The 20,420-nt window shown below is 36.9% G+C and overlaps 1 long non-coding RNA gene across 2 annotated transcripts in view; it reads left to right on the plus strand.

Moving 5' to 3' along the window:
* LOC132342441 (uncharacterized) overlaps positions 1–20,420 on the plus strand; it is a 105,571-nt gene that overhangs the window by 12,175 nt on the left and 72,976 nt on the right. For both annotated transcript variants that reach the window (XR_009490815.1, XR_009490814.1), the window contains exons 2-4: positions 11,029–11,219; positions 12,523–12,644; positions 20,170–20,267. This is a non-coding gene — a long non-coding RNA (uncharacterized lncRNA). The remainder of the gene's footprint in view (positions 1–11,028; positions 11,220–12,522; positions 12,645–20,169; positions 20,268–20,420) is intronic.

Here is a 20,420-nt window from a genome sequence, read left to right on the forward strand (position 1 = left end):
ATGCAAATAGTTGATCCAGGCAACAAAGGGAAAAGAATAACATTCTCAAATAATGATAAAGCTTCCAAGATTTTAATAGTAGCGGGGACCATTTGAATATTCTTATTAAATGAATGGGATTCCCTAGTGGCTCAGATGTAAAGAATCTGCCTGCAGTGGAGGAGACTTGGGTTCAGTCCCTGGGTTTAAAAGATCCCCTGAAGGCCGAAATGCCAACCCACTCCATTATCCTTGCCTGGAGAATCCCATAGACAGAGGAGCTTGGTGGGCTACAGTCACTGGGTTGGAAAAGAATAAGAAGACCTAGTTAAAAAATATTTATTATGCTCCTGCTTTCCATTAAGCTAATATGAAAAATTCAAGCATAAAAATGCAATGAAATTTATAATAAGGCTATACCCTATGAGTGAGCAGTCTGATCTTTGTGATTTTTGTTGACACGTAGCAGTTCAGGTGTCCATGTGGCCTTTGTGATAACTACTTATACTGAAAATTTAGGACTACTCTTTCCAGTTCTCCATTTTTCTAATTTCCCTGCTATAGTTTCTTTATATACCTATTTCATCACTCCAAAAGTAGTCCAGGTAATGGTTATCAAATAAACTCTAAGCACTTGGTAAGCTTTCAATTAATGTTCATTAAAGAAAGACTGAACAAATTACTCTCTTTCAGACTTAGCTTATGAGTAAATATTTTATTCATTAATGGATAAAAGAATACTTAGGAAATTTTATAATACTTAACTAATTTTTGTGTAGTACTTGGCATATATAATCATCTAAGCTGATATATTTGTTACATTTCAGATTACATCATTTTAGCTGGCTTATGTACTGTGTAAAAGGGCAACCCCAGAAAAATAAATATTATTTTACATTTGATAAATTTTTAAAAATTTGTTTTGGAATAATTATGAAATCATTGCAAATTCCAGAAATAGTACATTGATTACTCTGTAACATTCACCAAATTTCTGCTAGTGATAACCACTTAAATAATTATAGTACAGCTAAGAAATTTTACATTAGCACTGTTAAAGAGGAAAAATTTTCCTCTTCTCATGATGGTTAATTTGGTCTAATAATTAAGTTGACATAAGAAAAACAAATGTGGTTTTGTGTATATGGAACCTCACAAAAACTTTAGAGGACTCAAGACAGGTGACTGAGGCTTATGTGCCATCCTGAGCTAGGGAGAAAATGTGTGGGTCTGGGACTATAAAGGGGAGGAATACAATTTACAGGGAGATAGGAAAAACCAGTGTCTGGAAAACAAATGTTTGTCATGCCATGTAGAGATAATGGGACAAGAGGAAGTTCTTGAGAACAAGAGCAGTGGTAGCATTTTTTCTTATAATATTTAGTCTTTTGTCCTCAATTCCTAGAAAACTCCAGAGCCATAAAGGTGAAATGGGTGTCTTATTATTTATAGCAAGCCCCTTTCTGCCACAACTGGGTTTAAATTAATGAGGTGACTTTTGAAAGCATCAAAAGGTGGAGGCTGGTGGTCTGGAGAACCAACATTGTGGTTAGAGAGTTGGAACATTTAGTCCCACTTGAGGATATCTGGAGGAGGGAGAGGGGCTAGAAATTAAAGTAGTCACTGAAGGCCAGTGATTTACTCAGCCATGGTTAGTCGGGAAGCCTTCATGAACATCCAGAATGACTTTGTAAGAGCTTCTGGGCTGGTGAACACATTGGGAGAGTGATGCTTTCAGAAGTTGTAGAAGTTCCTGCCCTTCCTCATACCTTGCCCTACATGTCTGGCACATCCCAAGTTATATCCTTTTATTAGAAAACTGGTAGCCAAGTGAGTCAGTGGGTTTCCTGAGTTCTGTCAGCTACTCTAGCAAGTAATAGAACTCGAAAAGGAATTTATGGGAACCTGTGACGTACAGCCAGTCAGGTAGAAGTACAGGTGATACCTTGGGCTTGTGACTGGTGTCTCAGATATGTGGAGGAGAGCAGTGTCCTAAGGCTGATTCTCTAACTTGTAGAGTATGATGCAGTCTCCATGTAGATCAGGTGAATGGTGTTTGATTATAGGAGACACAGCTGGTGTCTGGAAAATTGTTTGGTGGTTATGAGGAGATCAATATTGCTGGGAGAAATATCAATAACCTCAGATATGCAGATGACACTACTCTTATGGCAGAAAGAGAAGAGGAATTAAAGAGCCTTTTGATGAAACTGAAAGAGAAGAGTGAAAAAGCTGAAATAACTAAACATTCAGAAAATGAAGATCATGGCATCATCCAGTCCGCTCACTTATTGACAAATAGATGGGGAAACAGTGGAAACAGTGACAGACTTTATTTTCTTGGGCTCCAAAATCACTGCAGATGGTGACTGCAGCTATGAAATTAAAAGATGTTTGCTCCTTGGAAGAAAAGCCATGACAAACCTAGACCACATATTAAAAAGCTGAGACATTACTTAGCCAACAAAGGTCCATATAGTCAAAGCTATGGTTTTTCTAGTAGTCATGTATGGATGTGAGAGTTGGACTATAAAGAAAGCTAAGCACTGAAGAATTGATGCTTTTGAACTGTGGTGTTGAAGAAGGCTCTTGAGAGTCCCTTGGACTGCAAGAAGATCAAACCAGTCAATCCTAAAGGGAATCAATACTGAATATTTATTGGAAGGACTGATGCTGAAGCTCCAACACTTTGGCCACCTGATGCGAAGAGCTGACGCATTAGAAAAGACCGTGATGCTGGGAAATATTGAAGGCAGAAGAAGAAGGGGATGACAAAGGACAAGATGATTGAATGGCATCATCAACTCAATGGACATGAGTTTGAGCATGTTCTGGAAGATAGTGAAGAACAGGGAAACCTGGCGTCCTGCATTCCATGGGGTCACACAGAGTTGACATAACTGAACAACAATGAAGTGAACTCCTCTCTCCATGGTAAAACTGGGCAAAACCCAAAAGAGTAGAGTTAAACGATTATAGGTACCTGAAAAATTAATTAATTACCTCCTATTTTTTTTCAAATCAGAATGTAAACAAATAGAAGTTGTAATTTGTATAATCACAGTGAAATTATTGGTAACACTCAGGCTGACTTCTGAATGCTGCAAGAATCATGGTGACCAAACATTGCAAGAGAACCTGCTACTGGAATGAAGAAAACTAATAAAAATAACCAAGCAATAACAGCAACACATTCTCGGCTTCACTCATAATTTGAATTGTTGTTTAGTCTCTCAGTTATATCTGACTTTTTTATGACCCTGTGGACTATAGCCTGCCAGGCTCATCTGTCCATGGATTTTCCCAAGCAAGAGTACTGGAGTGGGTTGCCATTTCTTTCTCCAGGGGATCTTCCCAACCCAGGAATCAAACCCATGTCTCCTGCATTGGGAGGTGATTCTTTACCGCTGAGCCACCAGGGAAGCCCCCATAATTTGACTACATAACATTAAAAACTGCAGTGGTATTTATTTAGACATTCATATTTTTAGTGGCTGAAAATTTCCCTTCATATATGAAAGACTGGATCTAAATTCAGGAGACCTGATATTAAGTCCAGACTCTAATAATTATTGGCTACATGATTTCAGATGATTTCTCCCCTATTTTTCATCAGTAAAAGAGAATGAGATCTGTGACCATCAGACAGGGTCATTTTGAATGTCAAATAAGACCATTTAATAAGATCTCTTAACTCTAAAATCATATGCTAAATTTAGTAGTTATTTTTGCTCTTCAATCCTATGTATCTTAGCTCATAATTGAATCTATAAACATAATCCATCTTTCATTCTGTCCTAACTTTATATTCTTCTAATGATCTAGCTATTTTCAGTGGAAAACTACAATCAGTTTCAGTTCAGTCGCTCAGTCGTGTCTGACTCTTTGAGACCCCATGAACCACAGCACGCCAGGCCTCCCTGTCCACCACCAACTCCTGGAGTCCACCCAAACCCATGCCCATTGAGTCGGTGATGCCATCCAACCATCTCATCCTCTGTCATCCCCTTCTCTTCCTGGCCTCAATCTTTCCCAACATCAGGGTCTTTTCAAATGAGTCAGCTCTTCACATCAGGTGGAAAACTACAATGAAAATATCACAATAAAAAAATAGGTTTCTGAATGACTTCTAAATATATGAAACACTAAACTTGTGTAACTTTTTAGTTCTTTTATTTATTATTCTTTTTTTACTTTACAATATTGTATTGGTTTCGCCATACATGAACATGCATCTTTAAACAATTATTTTTCTTTCTTTTTTATGATGACCTCATAGCATTTCTTTTCTGTCAGGCTAGTAGTTATTTTTTTTTTACACAGTGTCTAAGGTAGGATATAGCCTGCTCTGTGACATCCTATGTTTGCTTGTCTGATTTTTTTAATAATAACTGAGAAATTTTTGAAGCAAAGTAAATATGTAAAACTGCCCATCAAAATGATTTTTGTTGTTTTACTTTAAATACTGTTTTGTACAACTGGGAAATAACACTTCCAATAGCATTGGCCCTGTATCATAGAAATTATTTAAATACACTAAATCACATTTAAAGTATTCTGAGAAGTGGAAAAAAGCAAAATTCACCTTTTTTCACCTTATTTACCTGAATCTAAAGAAATTTATTTCATTTACACTTAATAAACAGCAATCAGCAACATATAGGTTCACATTAAAACCCTCATTAAATTAAAGGGCTACTTTAATGTATTTTCCTGAGTACTGCCATGGAAGAAAAACTGAATTTTTGGCTCATTTTAGAGTTAAGATCAACAGGTAACACTATTAGACCTATTATCTAAATTGACTTGTTTAAGCATTACCAATCATGATACAAATTAAAAGGAAAATAAGAAGACAGGCATATTATTGAAAACTGAGTTGATAAAATACTTGGTTTATTGATGTCAGTGGCTTATTTTTGTAATCAAGTTTTTCTCAGACTAAAAAAATTATTTCATAACTTTTCAGCAATTCTTTGATAAAGAACAATTAAAGGAATGTCAGCAGAAGTTCAAAATGATGCTAAACTGGAGAGGAAGGTCTGCCTGGAATTATAATGTTGCCAAAATGATCCTTGAATGATCTGCAACTATTAGATCATTATATTTTCAATCCAGTGGAGGCCTCTCAATACAGGTATTGTTGCTCTTGTAACAGAAAGGAAAATCACAAAGAAGGGGAAAAAGAAAAAAAAAAAAAACCATCAATGCTTGTAATTTAAGAATCAATGTTAAACCTGATGTCTGATGATGGTATTTATTTATTGTATTGCTTGAATAATTTCTGTAACTCACAGATTAGTATTTTTCTTTGAATTTGTACCAAGATGATAATATATATACAACTAGGGTGAAAGACAAGCAGAAACAAGTCATGTACAGAGACTGGGGAATAACATTCCAGGTTCAAAAGCCCTAAGGTGAGAACTGTGTTATCATGTTAGCATTCATTCAGTAGTGGAACATTTACAGAATAAGATAAATATTCACCCTTTGTCTACATAATGTACAGGGTTGATAATTATGTACAAAAGTTAACACATGTATTTCTCTGCAAGCATCTTGGGTTAGTTACTGGTGAAAATACATATTCAATTTAGAAAATATTACTAGATAGGAATACTTGATCTTTACCTTTATCAATAAAATTGTAAACTTGGATTCAGTTCAGTTCAGTTCAGTGTCTCAGTTGTGTCCAACTCTTTGAGACCCCAAAGCACACCAGGCCTCCCTGTCCATCACCAACTCCTGGAGTTCACTCAAACTCATATCCTTCGAGTCGGTGATGCCATCCAGCCATCTCATCCTCTGTTGTCCCCTTCTCCTCCTGCCCCAAATCCCTTCCATCATCAGAGTCTTTTCCAGTGAGTCAACTCTAGTGGGATTAAAATGTGATATCTTCTCTTGTTCTTTATTTATTATTTTTACAGCACAGCAGTGAGCCAGAAACCAGTTCTTTTGAAGGTAGTAGTATATATTATTGGAGAAGGCAATGGCACCCCACTCCAGTACTCTTGGCTGGAAAATCCCATGGATGGAGGAGCCTGGTGGGCTGCAGTCCATGGGGTCGCTAAAAGTCAGACACGACTGAGTGACTTCACTTTCACTTTTCACTTTCATGCACTGGAGAAGGAAATGGAAACCCACTCCAGTGTTCTTGCCTGGAGAATCCCAGGGACAGTGGAGCCTGGTTGGCTGCCGTCTATGGGGTCGCACAGAGTCGGACACGACTGAGCGACTGAACTGAACTGAACTGAATCCAAGTTGACAATTTTATTGATAAAGGTAAAGATCAAGCATTCCTATCTAGTAATCTTTTCTAAATGGCTTTGTTTTCACCAGTACCTAACCCAAGATGCATGCTAACCACACTAACAGGCAAATTTGGCCTCGGAATATGGAATGAAGCAGGGCAAAGACCAATAGAGTTTTGCCAAGAAAATGCACTGGTCATAGCAAACACCCTCTTCCAACAACACAAGAGAAGACTCTACACATGGACATCACCAGGTGTGACAACATGAAAATCAGATTGATTATATTCTTTGCAGCCAAAGATGGAGAAGCTCTATACAGTCAACAAAAAAAAAAAGACCAGGAGCTGACTGTGGCTCAGATCATGAACTCCTTATTGCCAAATTCAGACCGAAATTGAAGAAAGTAGGGAAAACCATTAGACCATTCAGGTATGCCCTAAATCAAATCCCTTATGATTATACAGTGGAAGTGAGAAATAGATTTAAGGGCCTAGAACTGATAGAGTGCCTGATGAACTACAGAATGAGGTTCATGACATTGTACAGGAGACAGGGATTAAGACCATCCCCATGGAAAAGAAATGCAAAAAAGCAAAGTGGCTGTCTGGGGAGGCCTTACAAATAGTTGTGAAAAGGAGAGAAGTGAAAATCAAAGGAGAAAAGGAAAGATATAAGCATCTGAAGACAGAGTTCCAAAGAATAGCAAGAAGAGATAAGAAAGCCTTCCTCAGCTACCAATGCAAAGAAATAGAGGAAAACAACAGAATGAGAAAGACTAGAGATCACTTCAAGAAAATTAGAGATACCAAGGGAACATTTCATGCAAAGATGGGCTCAATAAAGGACAGAAATGATATGGACCTAACAGAAGCAGTAGATATTAAGAAGAGGTGGCAGGAATACACAGAACTATACAAAAAATTCTTCACAACCAAGATAATCACGATGGTGTGATCACTCACCTAGAGCCAGACATCCTGGAATGTGAAGTCAAGTGGGCCTTAGCATCACTACGAACAAAGTTAGTGGAGGTGATGGAATTCCAGTTGAGCTATTTCAAATCCTGAAAGATGATGCTGTGAAAGTGCTGCACTCAATATGCCAGCAAATTTGGAAAACTCAGCAGTGTCCACAGGACTGGAAAAGGTCAGTTTTCATTCCAATCCCAAAGAAAGGCAATGCCAAAGAATGCTCAAACTATCGCACAATTGCACTCATTTCACACGCTAGTAAAGTAATGCTCAAAATTCTCCAAGCCAGGCTTCAGCAGTATGTGAACCGTGAACTTCCAGATGTTCAAACTGGTTTTAGAAAAGGGAGAGGAATCAGAGATGAAATTGGCAACATCTGCTGGATCATGGAAAAAGCAAGAGAGTTCCAGAAAAACATCTATTTCTGCTTTATTGACTATGCCAAAGCCTTTCACTGTGTGGATCACAATAAACTGGAAAATTCTGAAAGAGATGGGAATACCAGACCACTTGAGCTGCCTCTTGAGAAACTTGTATGCAGGTGAGAAAACAACAGTTAGAACTGGACATGGAACAACAGACTGGTTCCAAATAGGAAAAGGAGTACATCAAGGCTGTATATTGTTACACTACTTATTTAACTTCTATGTAGAGTACATCATGAGAAACGTTGGGCTGGAAGAAGCACAAGCTGGAATCAAGATTGGTGGGAGAAATATCAATAACCTCAGATATGCAGATGACACCAACCCTATGGCAGACACTGAAGAGAAACTAAAAAGCCTCTTGATGAAAGTGAAAGTAGAGAGTGAAAAAGTTGGCTTAAAGCTCAACATTCAGAAAACAAAGATCATGGCATCTGGTCCCATCACATCATGGCAAATAGATGGGGAAACAGTGGAAATAGTGTCAGACTTTATTTTTGGCGGGCTCCAGAATCACTGCAGATGGTGACTGCAGCCATGAAATTAAAAGACGCTTACTCCTTAGAAGGAAAGTAATGACCAACCTAGATAGCATATTGAAAAGCAGAGACATTACTTTGCCAACAAAGGTCCTTCTAGTCAAGCCTATGGTTTTTCCTGTGGTCATGTATGGATGTGAGAGTTGGAGTGTGAAGAAAGCTGAGCGCCGAAGAATTGATGCTTTTGAAGTGTGTTGGAGAAGACTCTTGAGAGTCCCTTGGACTGCAAGGAGATCCATCCAGTCCATTCTGAATGAGATTAGCCCTGGGATATCTTTGGAAGGAATGATGCTGAAGCTGAAACTCCAGTACTTTGGCCACCTGATGCGAAGAGCTGACTCATTGGAAAAGACTCTGATGCTGGGAGGGATTGGGGGCAGGAGGAGAAGGGGATGACAGAGGATGAAATGGCTGGATGGCAGCATTGATTCGATGGACGTGAGTTTGAGTTAACTCTGGGAGTTGGTGATGGACAGGGAGGCCTGGCGTGCTGCGATTCATGGGGTCGCAAAGAGTCGGACACGCCTGAACAACTGAACTGATCTGAACCACAGTTTGGTTGATAAAGATGTCACATCTAATTTAATCTAAATTCTCTGTGGATATTAGCAATTTAACGCACTGTTACCTGAAGTTATGTTAACTTTTTATGTTGGAAAATGATTTATTTTCATAAGTATAGGATTAAATTTTTTTTTCTTCCAAATAATAATAGACATTATCTGAGAGTAAATTTCAAGTATATAGTTTCTAAGGGAATACAAGTTAAAGCCAAGAAACTCAACTAGACTCTTCAACTATCTTAATATACAGGACTTCCTATAAAAAATACACTAAAATTTTCATTGATTCCCAGTACCTGCTGCACCTCCCTTCTTATATTCTTGTGACTTTTCTGTGCACCCCACTGTTTTAAAATTCCTGGTATCTGCATCTCGATGCTTTTCTCCCCAATGGTGCTTCTGGAACCTCCTTATTCTGGTCTTCCTTAAAGCATTCAGGTTTGTATTTTCCGTCAGTGTAAACCACCCTGTAACTTTTCATATTGAAAGCTTTTTTCAGATACCCAAGTTGGCTTCTCACTCTATGATTGTAATTCTTGGTTAGATATCTAATCTTCATAATTTCTACTGTGATAACACATGGTTTCAGTATCCATGAAGATAAAAATTTCCACCTTCTTGGTTATCTCATCAATATTCAGTATATCAAATGCCAGATATATGGGGGGTAACCAATGTTTTGTCTAAATTCTCCCTTTTTACATCTGTGAAAGTACTGGCACAATCAAGATTCTGAGCCTCTAACCTCCAAGAGTTTCCTCATTCCCTTTGAACTCCCCGTCCTGTGCTCCTTCTCTCCCTGGCCAAGGATCTGTTTGCTTTAAAGTGCTATCAGCTAGTTAAATCTGTTCTCTGCTCATATTGGCTGCAAGTGAAAGCTAATTTATGTGGTTTTAAAATTTAGAATAGCCCTTATTTATTCCTGGCATCTTCCAAATTTTTCTTTTTTTCTTTTTGGCCAAATTGGTTTTGGAAAGAGTAGAAACCATAAAAGAGAAATAAAAGTATCAGACAGTATATGTAATATCAAGATTAAAATAAGACAATGACTTGATTTACTGATCCATTTTTAAACTCTGATTCGATCTCCATTCTACACTCCCAGACTTTTGTCCTACTATTAAAAAGAGTCTCTAGGGACTTCCCTGACAGCCCAGTGGTTAAGACTGTACTTCCAATGCAGGGAGGGCATTGGTTCAATTCCAGGTCAGGGAATTAAGACCCCACATGCTGTATTGCATGACCAAGAATAAAATAAAAAGCCTTAAAAAGTGTTTCTAGCTTATTAAAATCTGCTCCGTACTTTTAAGTTTGATTTTTATTTTTTTTGAGATGAACAGGTATATCTACTGTTTAGTATTTATGAACATGACCTTTAGAATTTTAATTCTGGTTGAGGTATTAGGCAAGGTATTTAATCTTCCCATGCTGTTTTCCCTCCACAGTAATACAGTGATATACATTGTGCTTACTTTCTAGGGTTGTGTGAAGTTCAGGTTAGTAAATCACAATAAAGAAAACAGAAAAAAAAATCAGCCTTACTCATAAAACCATTTCAAAATAATTTCAGTAACATTTAGAGACAAATGTATTCATTTTTACAATGTTTCAAATGTTTGTTTTCTAAAACTGTAAGAGTAGGTACACTAAACATATTATCTGGCTGGTCTAAAGTTCCATCTATTCTAGTGGCATCAGGGCTTATTTTTGCAAGAACCATCATAATAATTACTGGTATGAGGCAATGTCCTTCATGATGACCAGCCTCACTTCATCACCTTCAAAAGGTCATTTTTGGCCAATTTTCCTCGGTTCCTGTGACCTCAGGGAGCTGATCACAGCAACCTTGCAAATCAGAAACAAGATTTCTCCCTTCTTGGTCCATTATATATAAAATTGTGATGTTAAAATGCTTTCTGGAAACACTTGGATTAGCCCAAATGATGATGGTTTGATGTTTTCCTGGAATTTCTTCATACATTGTCTGCTCCAAAATGAAATAATGATTCATAACGTAGTCCTCACTCAAGGCACAAACACATTACTAATGAACATTTGCCTTAATGGAGTGGGTTCTATTACAGCGAAAGATGACTTATTATTCCTTGGCAAATCTATCTTAGTACTTCTGTGGATTTATAAAGAATAATAATGATTTAAGCAATGCAGAAACATGTGCAGTTAGATTTCTCTACAGAGAGCAATGCAACAAAAACTCAGCAGTGGATCTTTTACTGTGAGTAGATGTTCAATAGATGTGTATAATTGATAAAGTCAAATCATTTTTATTACAGATATTGAGGGGTGGGCTTCCCTCGTAGTTCAGTCGGTAAAGAATCTGCCTGAAGTTCAGGAGACCTGAGTTCAATCCCTGGGTCTGGAAGAGGAGCCTGGTGGGCTGCAGTCCATGGGGTCGCAAAGAGTCAAGCACAACTGAGTGACTAACACTTCATTCATTGAGAAGCACCACTTGAGGTTGATAATGGTGACTAATTTTATTTTTTATTTGTATTGGAGTGTAATTGCTTTACCATGTTGTGTTAATTTCTCCTGTACAATGAAGTGAATCAGCTATAGGTGTACATATATTTCCTCCCTCTTGAGCCTCTGTCCAGCCCCCACATCCCACTCCTCTAGGTCATGAAGAACACTGAGCTGAGTTCTCTGTGCTATACAGCAGCTTCCCACAGCTGTCTGTTTTACACATGGTAGTGTATATATGCCAGAACTACTGGCTCAGTTCATCCCACTGAAGTCTTATAACTATGTTTCTAGTGCAGATCAGTTGGAAATCTTGTGATTAAAATAGTAATAAATACGATTTGGGAGTTAGGAGTCTAATAATCTGTTGCAAATAGATTATCAACAGTTTTTATTTCTGAAATAGAAAAGTTACTAAAGATACCTAAAACATGCAGAAAGACAGAGAGAGAAGGGGAACAGATTCTATCAAATGTTTATATTTTATGTAGTATGTGGGTAGGTGATAGATGAATTATAGATGATTAAAAAAAACAGCTGCGTGTGCATGTATACTTGTCTCACACTCCCTGTTTGCAATAACACAGGCCTATAAAACAGCAAGCAGGGTAGGACCCAGGGTCTGCCAGAAAGGCAGGCAAAATAAGTAATGTATTTGAGCCTTCAGCAAGTGTCAATCAAATGATTTAAATCTCCGCACTTAACCTTCACAACAACCCCACACAGAATGCTCAGGTCAAGATCCCACATCCAACCATTCCTAAAAACAAACAAACAAATAAACAACAACAACAAAAAAAATGGTAAAAACTGAGTTTGTTTTGATTGTAAACATCTATAAATGTATTTGGTTAGCAAATCATACTTTAAATTGTGATGCTGTTAATGTTATTCATAGTCTTTTTTTCATCTGACCAAGTGAGAGTATCCAGTTGCTTCCCTAAAGAAATATTAATAGGTTTGTTTATGAGGTGTAACATAGCTTGCAAACTGTGTAATGTAATACTTATCAAAATGTTTAAAAAATAGATTCAAACATATATCTGGCCCCATGGATTTGGGATCATAGAATTACGGGACTGTGTCCCTCCTGCATCAGGGAGAGAGTATGATTATAGGCCAGCATATCAGTGCCTTATTCTTTCTGCTTAAACAATAGTGTAGACATAATAAGTAATCACCATCATTAGCAGCAACAGCAAAGGGAATTTTCACTTAATTGCAAATAAATAAGTTGGGATCTTTGGGATTGTCTCTCGATGAGCCAGAGAATAATTCAACTCTTTTTATTTGTCCATTTATTACAGTGATGCTTTTAAGAAAACTGGTTGAATGTTTCTATTCTGTTTCATCTCCCTTCCTGCTGAAGAGAACTAAATTTGCTCATAAAGTGCTGAGGAGTCTGAGACAGCACAGAAAAGTCTAGCAGGTGATGTGTCAAGTTTATCTGGCTCTTACTAAAACAGCCAGCTTGCCTTCTCTTGCAGATGCTCTAAATCATATAACTGAACTTGGTTTTTATTAGGAAAAGTTGGTTTTGAGGATGCTTACAGTAAATTATGGGTCCAAATACAGCAAGTGTGTAAAACATCCTTTGGCAAATTTTCACAAGTAAAGTTGAATAATGTTTCACTTTATTACCTAATAAGTTTCCCTTTTCAATCATTTACGCGGTATAACATATTTTTGTCATGTTGAATAATGTGCAGTTTTGTAAGCTACCTTAAAATTTTTGCAACAAAGTAGATAATATGAAAAGTAATGCAATGTAATTCATGGTTTTTCATTCAGCATTGTAACAAAAATCTTTTTATTAGAACTTTTCATAATATCATATTTCAATGACTACCTGAGATTACATTCCTCCATGATTTACTTTGTCACTTCCTTCTAGTTCATTGAACAAATCTCCACACAGTTATTAAAATAATTATGTGATTAACATAATTATGTATAAAGTTTATAATTTAGTTTAGGTAGATTGATAGAAAAATAGAATAAAGGGTATTGGAAAGCAAGAAAGAAGTCAGTTTAGTATTAGACCAATGTATATATTTTCAAAATTAATGTATACTTGAAAGACAAAATATTAGACTAAAATATATGAAATCTCTGGGAACCCATGCTTGTCTAGAGGTGAGGACAGAGGCAGTCAAGCTCCGACATGAAGCCAGTCCAGGAAGAGACAAAATCACATTTTTCCTTTCATGGGGGAAAATTGTTGAATTAAAACCTGTCTGTAATTAATTTTAAAGAAATTTTAAACAACTCACTTTAAATATAGCTGGGGTTAGACAAACTCAATCTAAGTCTTTATATTATATTCAAGAAGAAGTAAACTCACTTCAAAATCTTAGGTTAATAATAATTTTATATGTTGAAATATTCATTTGATTTCTAAGAATTCCAGAAATCATGAATATTTATAGTTAAATCCTTCAAATATGGTCAGAGTATAAAATAATCAAATAAATAAAACATATCACTTTTAGTCTGTCTTCATTTTTAAGGAAATTTATTTCGCTAGCTAATGAGAATAGTTCAGACCCTCCTTCCTTTTTATACACTTTGAATAATTGAATCCTCTTCTCCTCCTCCAAGATTTACCTCATAATTATGGAAAAACCAATACAATATTGTAAAGTTAAAAAATAAAATAAATAAAACAAAAATGAATATAAGCAAGACTCCTAAAATGCTTCATATTTGCAATCCTACACTATCTGCCTCTCCACTCATAGTTCTGCCTTTAAGCTTCATACGAAGAAAAAAGATAATTCCTGTTACTATCAAAGTCTTGTCCAGATCCTCCATTTTTTCTCGAATTCTCATAACCTCTAGACCTCTTAAAAAATTCATTCCTGAAATAACCTTCATGCAGAATCCTAAGTTTCTCCTATGGTACTAAATCATTTTCATTAACATAAAATAAAAGAAATACCTCTCTAAAAAATCAAACAAAAATGGCAGTTATAAAACCTTTAATCTGCCTTTGCTTATGTTTATCACCCTGTTTTTTCCTCTCTTTCACAGTGAGCATTTTAGAAAGTATATTCTATGATATTGACTCCAGTCCTTACCACCTGTTCTCTAGCCAGTTCACTCCAATTGAATTTCAAGTGGAAATCCATTTTTTTTCTTAGTAACTTGTAGAAATGTGCTTTATTTCATGCTAAGCTAATAATACCCCATATTTTAACAGCTAGACAAGTATTTTTTAAAAACTCATTACATCAATAAATTAAAATGCTGCGAAGCAATTCCAAGTCCATGACTTTGTCAAAAACAAACTGAGAGAACATTATGCGAAGTTAAGGGAAAGATGCTATCTTACTTATAGATAGCAGCTTACAGGTTTTTTCAAATACATACTGAGTGAGAATAAGTAGAGAATAATAGTTTCCTGGAACTGTTCTCTTTAAGTCATAGTGAATTCAAATTCAATATTGCTGTCTGATCTCCATATTTAGCAGTCTCCTTGAGACACAAACTTGCCTTACTCGCAGATATGAAATAATTTTCTCACTTGCTGTCAACATCCCTTTAGTGGTGCTTTCTCCTCACCTGTATTTTTAATGCAAGAATCCACAGAGCTTGATTCAAGTCTGTCTCTGCTATATTTTTATTTTTATTTATTTTGAAAATTAATCATTATTTATTTCTCACCACTTCTACATTTTTTTCAAGTTTTTCCATTTTAATTTTTAATAGAAATGAGTTTCAGGCTTAAATTTACACACTGGCAAACACACTTGCAAATCATATAGTTAAGCTTCACATTAATAAAACCAAACATATATTTTTCTTTTTAAAAATATTTAATTGGAGGATAATTACTTTGCAGTGTTGTGATAGTTTTTTTGCTATATATTGACTTGAATCAGCCACAGGTGCATGTGTCACCCTCCATCCTGAACCCCCCCCCCCAACCTCCCCCACTCCCTCTCTACCTCATCCCTCTGGGTTGTCCCAGAGCACCAGCTTTGAGTGCCCTGCTTCATGCATCAAACTTGCACTGGTCATCTATTTTGCATATGGTAATATATATGTTTCGATGCTATTCTCTCAATAGCCTTCTCCCACATAGTCTGAAAGTCTGTTCTTTACATATGTGTCTCTTTTGCTGCCTTGCTTATAGGATCATCATTACTGTCTTTCTAAATTCTTCATATATGCATTCATATAGTGCATTGGTGTTTCTCTTTCTGACTTATTTCATCCACCTCACTAGAACTAACTCAAATGTGTTCCTTTTTATAGCTGAATAATATTCCATTGTGTGTATGTACCAAAACTTCCTTATCCATTCATCTGCCAATAGACATCTAGGTTGCTTCCATGTCCTAGCTGTTGTAAACAGTGTTGCATTGAACGTTGGGGTACATGTGTCTCTTTCAATTCTGGTTTCCTTGGTGTGTATCCCCAGCAGTGGGATTACTGGGCCGTATGGCAGTTTATTTCCAGTTTTTTAAGGAATCTCCACGCTGTTCTCCATAGTGGCTGTACTAGTTTGCATTTCCACCGACAGTGTAAGAGGGTTCACTTTTCTCCACACCCTCTTTAGCATTTATTGTTTGTAGACTTTTTGATGGTGGCCGTTCTGACCGGCATGACATGATACTTCATTGTGGTTTTGATTTGCATTTCTCTAATAATGAGTGATGTTGAACATTTTTCGTGTGTTTGTTAGCCATCTGTATGTCTTCTTTGGAGAAATGTCTGTTTAGTTCTTTTGCCTGGTGTATTTTTAATATGCCACAGTTTGGTGATCTCCTCTAACCTCATGAATATTAAATATCATCTTTATGATAAAAATTCCTAAATTTCAGGCAAATGAATAGAGTACAGGTATCTCAAATTGGATATGTTCTCCAGATATCTAAGCTTAATAAGGTAGCTTTGCATTCTCCATTTAACCTGCTCTGTAACTGTGTACCCCAAGTTACCTACAGTTTAGTAAATGGCACCATCATCTACTCTGGTACTAAATCACCTAATATCAGAAGCATCCTTAATTATTCCCATTTCCTTAATCTGCACATCTATTCAATTAGTAAGTCTTATCACCTTTATTTCCAAAATGAAACTTGATTTTACCACATTCTCTCCATATGATCTCCATTTCCAGTGGGACCATTCTGTCATTTCTAGAGAAGGATTATCTCTTCTTTCCCAGCTGGACTCAGTGCTTCCCCATGTAACCTGATAGTGCATTTCCTTTTTAGTGCCAGTGTGATAATTCAAATATGGAAATTGGATCATTAGCAGACATAAAGAACAGACTATTGGTCACAGTGGAAGAGGTGGAGTGGGGATGACTTGAGAGGATGGTAGTGAAACATACACATTACCATATGTAAATTAGAGAGCAAGTGGGAATTTACTATATGATGCAGGGAACCCAAAGCAGAACCCAAAGCTGGTGTTCTGTGATAACATGGAGGTGTGGGGTGGGGAGGGATGTGGCAGGGAGGCTTAAGTGGGAGGGGACATGTGTATACCTGTGGCTGATTCATGATGATGTGTGGCAGAAATCATCACAGTATAGTAAAGTAACTATCTTCCAATTAAAAATTAAATTTAAACAAAGAAATTGGATTACTTAATTCTCCTGTTTAAACATCTTCATTGACTTTTCATTGCTCTTAAAGGAACATATGTATTCCTTTGATGGTATTCAAGATACCACCTATATGGACACACCTCTTATTCAAATATGTGTCCTGATTCTTTTACCCTTTTCCCCCAGATCTTCAAATATTTGTGTCTAGGTTATCATTTAGACCTCAACACAAACATTATCTGGGCATGATCAAGATTGTCACAAAAATTTTCAGTGAATTTCCTATAATCAAGAAACGGAAACCAAAAAGGCTTTGTCCGTATAAACGTTGGATATATATAATTTGACAAGCAATATATATATTTTTTTTATCTTAAGGAGAATCTTTAAGTAATTTGTTCTAAAACAGTAAGAAAAGCAGAAGAGTTCCACGGACATGAGGCAAAATCTTTCTCCCCTTGGAATCCAGGCACAGTGAACTTCAGGTCCCTCTGTCATAGCCACATACATTCATACCATCTTTTTTCTGAATTTATTTGTGTAAGTTTTTGATACTTTAACAGTAAAACTAAGTGAAGACCAACAGAACAAATTTCAAGTCATGCTTTACTCTAATTTTCAAATCTACATCAGTCTCTTAGATCTGGCATAGCTCAACCCATCTTACCTGGGATAAGGGACCACTTTAGTTTACTTCTCTGCTTAGCGTTGAACCAGAAATTCGGCCTCTATAATCCACCATCTAATTAAATCTCAGAGATAGATTGTCAATTGAAGTAGAAAAGAATTGTTTTATTGCTTTGCCAGGCAAAGAGGGCCACACTGGGTTAATGCCCTCAAAACTATGTGTCCCAACCTGGAACGGACAGTGAGAAGTTTTATAATCATGGTTCAAATGGCATGATCAGCTTGTGGACATTCTTCTGATTGGTGGTGAGGTAAGTGGGAGTCAGCATCATCAACCTTCTGGTTCTAACCAATCTGAGGTCTATGTGCTTATGGGCAGCATACAGTTAACTTCTTCTACGCAGTAGGGGTTTTGGTCTCTGTAAAACAGCTCAAGATATTGTTGTATGTATCTCTTGATGGGGAACCAGGACCCTGCCCCAAGGCTGCACTATTTCTCTTGACTGTCAGTTTCTCCTTTGTCTCCATCCCCTCCTTACCTAATGAGCAACTGCTTGAATCTCCCCTTTGGAACTCAGGAAGGTCATGGACACTAAATGAAGCCTATTTCCTGAAATCAAGAAATGGGAAAACAGAAAGGCTTTGTGCTCAGGAGTCCCACAGGGTCCTGCTGGATTTCACCATCGTCAGTCATTCATTTCATTTTCTTGATGACATTTATCACTATCTGAATATAGGTTATCTGTTCATTTGCTTTCTTTTTACCCTCTCTCTCCTTCCCACAAATGTTAAGTTTTGTTAAAACAGAGATTCTTATCTCTAGTTCTTTTTATATTCCTACTTTATAGATTGCAGTTACTAGCATAAAGTAGGTGGTCAGTAAATATTTTACTAAAGTAATGTTGTTGTTCAGTCACTTAAGTCGTGTCTGACTCTTTGTGACCTCATGAAGTGCAGCATGCCAGGCTTCCTTGTCCTTCACTATCTCTCAGAGTTTGCTCAAACTCATATCCTTTGAGTCAGTGATGCTATCTAACCACCTTACCCTCTGTCATTCCCTTCTCCTCCTGCCCTCAAAGTTTCCTAGCATCAGATTCTTTTCTAATGAGTTAGCTCTTCACATCAGGTGGCCAAAGTATTGGAGCTTCAGCTTCAGCATCAGTCCTTCCAATGAGTATTTAGGGTTGATTTCCTTTAGGATTGACTTGTTTGATCTCCTTACTGTCCAAGGGACTCTCAAAAGGCTCTTCTCTAGCACTAGGTTTCAAAAGTATCAATTCATTGGTACCCAGCCTTCTTTATGATCCAATTCTCACATCCATGCATAAGTACTGTGTCAGGAAGCATTTTACAGGAGGCTTCCTGTGTGCTGTTTTGGATCTGTCAGGAATCCTCTGTTCCTTATTAATTCAGGAACTAAGAGGAGAAGCAAGCTTCTCCTGGGGCTGAGGGATCCAGGCATTTTCTTTGTTAGTTTTTCAATACAATGAAAAGTACCCTCTTCCTTCTTGTGAACCATACGGTAAAAGTGATTGTTTACAACTCTCTCTCTCTTTAATATGGATCGCCTATGTTTTGTAAGTCTGGAATTTTAATCTTTGTCTTTGCTGAGAATAACTACAATATATATACCCACACCATGTTGATTAAAACACCTTTGCTCCATCAGAGCTTTGGTCCCCGTGTCTTGCTTTCTATCTCTCTTTCTCTCTCTCTCTCTTTCTCAGGCTATTTCTTTGGAGTGCAGAGGCTCTCTGAGTTCACTTTCCTGCCCGAGCTTCTAGGACCCTCTCGAGAAGGCGCTCTGTGCCTTCACCCCATCGAGAGGGCACCTGAGGCCTCTGTGAACAGAGCAAGCCCCGTGTCAGGGACTTACTGGCTTTCTGCATAAACCAAGGAATATCAGCCTCTTTCACTCTCCTTTACTTTCTTATTGATCGACTCAGGACCACCAGGTTCCAGTCAATTAAAGGACCTCAACAGTACTGAAAACACCATAGGTTTGACTATAGGGAACTATGTTAGCAAAATGATGTCTTTGCTTTTTAGTACACCGTGTAGGTGTAGCTACACATGTGGCTACACCGTGTAGCTATGTATAGTCATAGCTTTTTCTTCCAAGGAGCAGGCATCTATAGCTAAATCATATTTCCTCCCAGAATGTTTTCCATTAATTGTTATTCTTAGTTAATATACAAAAACATGAAATAGTTAATACTGTATAATTACTCGTGCATCTTTCTTTCATTTTCTCTAGCATATTTACAGTTTTGCTCACCTGCATTTATTATACTGATTAATGTACTTGTAGCAAAAGAAGTCTCTATGGATGAATAAATTTAATACCACTTATAATTGGAGATACAATTTGATTATAAAATTATCATTTATGCAGGGGGATATATTCAGACAACATATGCTTAAACCAAAGTAGTTATAAGAAATTAGGGAAGTAAATAAATGTGTTATTGGCATGGAACATGTATTATTTACACAGAAAAATACTTATAATTAGGATAGCCAGAAACAAAAATAGAGCATTTCTAATTATAATTCAAGAATCAGACACATAACTGTATTTTAATCTATCAGTTAATAAAATGTAAAAACATTTCAAAAAACATTAGAGATCTTTAATCAAAGTTACATAGTTTTCTGTCTGTTTGTGGCAGTGCGCTAGAGAAAGAAAGCAACAATTCTAAAGCATGCTTATCAAACACCTTGGAGTTCAATATTCTTCTTTTTTTTTTTTTTTTCTTTTTAGATTGAGAAGCTAAATGGTCTCACAGCAACACATCTGGTAAAGTGACAGACTGTGACCTCAGGCTCACCCTCTTGCTTTCCTGTTGCTTCTCATACAAGGTCTGTGGCATTACTCAGTGACCAGGAATACTTTAACTTGTATTTCAGTATTGCATCCAGAGTTATATGATAATGACTGCTGTGAATTGCCATTTAGCTAGAACTTTTATTTTTCTAACGCGAAACCCGACCTTTCTTTTTTGAAGGAAACTT

The sequence above is a fragment of the Bos taurus genome, chromosome 16, assembly GCF_002263795.3.
Source record: "Bos taurus isolate L1 Dominette 01449 registration number 42190680 breed Hereford chromosome 16, ARS-UCD2.0, whole genome shotgun sequence".
Classification (NCBI taxonomy): Eukaryota; Metazoa; Chordata; class Mammalia; order Artiodactyla; family Bovidae; genus Bos; species Bos taurus.